The 2,179-nt window shown below is 45.4% G+C and overlaps 1 long non-coding RNA gene across 1 annotated transcript; it reads left to right on the forward strand.

Annotated features, from left to right (window-relative positions):
* The first annotated feature begins 105 nt into the window (after positions 1-105).
* LOC145718912 (uncharacterized) lies at positions 106-1,034 on the forward strand. Its single transcript, XR_014142084.1, has 2 exons — positions 106-472; positions 748-1,034. It is a non-coding gene; the product is annotated as an uncharacterized LOC145718912 (long non-coding RNA).
* The last annotated feature ends 1,145 nt before the right edge of the window (positions 1,035-2,179 follow it).

The raw sequence follows: 2,179 nt of genomic DNA on the forward strand, positions 1-2,179 counted from the left end.
AGGGAGCCCGATGCGGGGCTCGATCCCAGGACCCTGGGATCATGACCTGAGCCGAACGCTTAACGACTGAGCCACCCAGGCGCCCCAACCCTTGTATATTCCTAAGTGATAAGAGCACTGGGAACATCTTTGTTCTTTGCAGCCACCTGGGTGGTCCCTGGATAGGGCTGATCACCAAAAGATGGAGCCATGATTAAAAGCTTGGCAATTTCAGCCTAACCCCCATCCTCGAGGGAGGGGAGAGGGACTGGATATGGAAGTAATAATTGATCCTGCCTGTATGAGGTAGCCTCACAAACACATTTATGATGGGGGAAACAAATACAAAAGAAAACTAAATTTCCTTACTACCTACAGCCCACTGACAAGTCCTTGACAGAGGAAGAGTGACATTCTTCTAGGAATACAGCTGCCTCGATGTTACTACTTTGCCAAGGGCAGAGGGCAATCTTAGCCTGAAACCCAGGATCCTGTAAGTCTACTATAATATACAAAAAGTCATTTGGAGGGGCGCCTGGGTGGCTCAGTCTTTAAGCGTCTGCCTTCGGCTCAGGTCATGATCCCAGGGTCCTGGGATCAAGCCCTGCGTCGGGCTCCCTGCTCGGTGGGAAGCCTGCTTCTCCCCCTCCCACTCCCCCTGCTTGTGTTCCCTCTCTCGCTGTGTCTCTCTCTGTCAAATAAATAAATAAAATCTTTAAAAAATAAAAAAAAAAGTCATTTGGAAACCCCTTTATCTCTCCCCAACAGGATACGTGTTGGCAAACATCCCCCAAACTTATGGTCCACTGATATAAATCTGAAAGGTCTCGTGATTAAAGTTTTCCTAGAGAGTAATAAATGACCTTTTCCCAAAAATAGCTGATCCCCTCAAGGTCCTGGAAACCTTCCTTCCCAATTCTTTAGAGACTTATCCTATTCCTAACACCCTCCCAACTTGAAAGTATATAATGGGCCCTCTTCATGACCCCAGTGTATCTCTATCTGCCCTCAGGTCCTGTCCCCCTGCTTTAATAAAACCACCTTTTTGCACCAAAGACATCTCAAGAATTCTTTCTTGGCTGTTGGCTTCGAACCCTAAAATCTTTCCAGCATCATCTACACTGGGAGGGTGATGCACCCCAACTCTACAGGTACAGAAGCTCCTTCATTAGGGACCCTCTCAGACCTTACTCTAGCTATCTTTTTATCTGGCTGTTCATCTTTCTCCTTATCATATCCTTCCATAAACTCATAAAGCATAAGTGTTTCCTTGAGTTCTGTGAGCGGCTCTAGCAAATCATCGAATAAACAAGGGGGTGGTGGGAAGCTCAGATTTATAGCCAGGCAGTCAGAAGCACAGGAGACAAGTTGGACTTGGGATTGCCATCTGGACTGGGGGAGTCTTGTGGGACTGAGCCGTTATCCTGTGGGGGGGAGCTGACACTATCTCCAGGGAGGTAGTGTCAGAATTGAGTTAAATTGTAGAATATCCAGCCGGTGTGGCAGAGTAGTCTGCTGTAGGAACCTCCGCCACATACACATGTGGTGTCGGAAGTGTTGTGAGTGTGTTATCAGTATGACAGTAAGGGAGAGACACAGAAGTTGTCCCAACTCAATCCCATTAAATGAATTTTATGAACATTTAATAAACAACTAGATGAATTTATGAGGACGGGGCCTGGGCTTTATGGAATTTTTTTTTTAAAGGTCCCTGCCTGACTGTAATGGGCAGTCTGATTTAGGAACCACTGTCCATCCAGAGGTAGGACCACTGGGCAAGGAGGGATGGGAAGAAGAAGAGGGGAGGGGAAGAGAGAGACCACATATAAGTGAAATAGTTACCACAATAGCCAAACTATGCAAAGAGCCCAGATGTCCATGGACAGGTGAATGTATAAAGAAGATGTGATATATATATACAATGGAATATTAGCCATCAAAAACAGAAATCTTGGCATTTGCAACGATGTGGATGGAACTAGAGGGTATTATGCTAAGTGAGTTTGCTAAATGAGGACGAGAGATACAGAGAAAGATAAACCTTCACTTCATATCAGTTTTCCTCGAACAGGTATGGGGAGGAGAAATGTGAAACATTAAAGTACCTTATGTTCTTTAGCATCCCGCATTGTTGAATGACTCTAGTCTTGAAACAATTGGAGAAAAGACCAAGGTCATAACAGTTTCAGCTAGGTGGCTG

This window comes from Leptonychotes weddellii, unplaced genomic scaffold, assembly GCF_054177405.1.
Source record: "Leptonychotes weddellii isolate Sample4059 unplaced genomic scaffold, ASM5417740v2 HiC_scaffold_25094, whole genome shotgun sequence".
Lineage (NCBI taxonomy): Eukaryota > Metazoa > Chordata > Mammalia > Carnivora > Phocidae > Leptonychotes > Leptonychotes weddellii.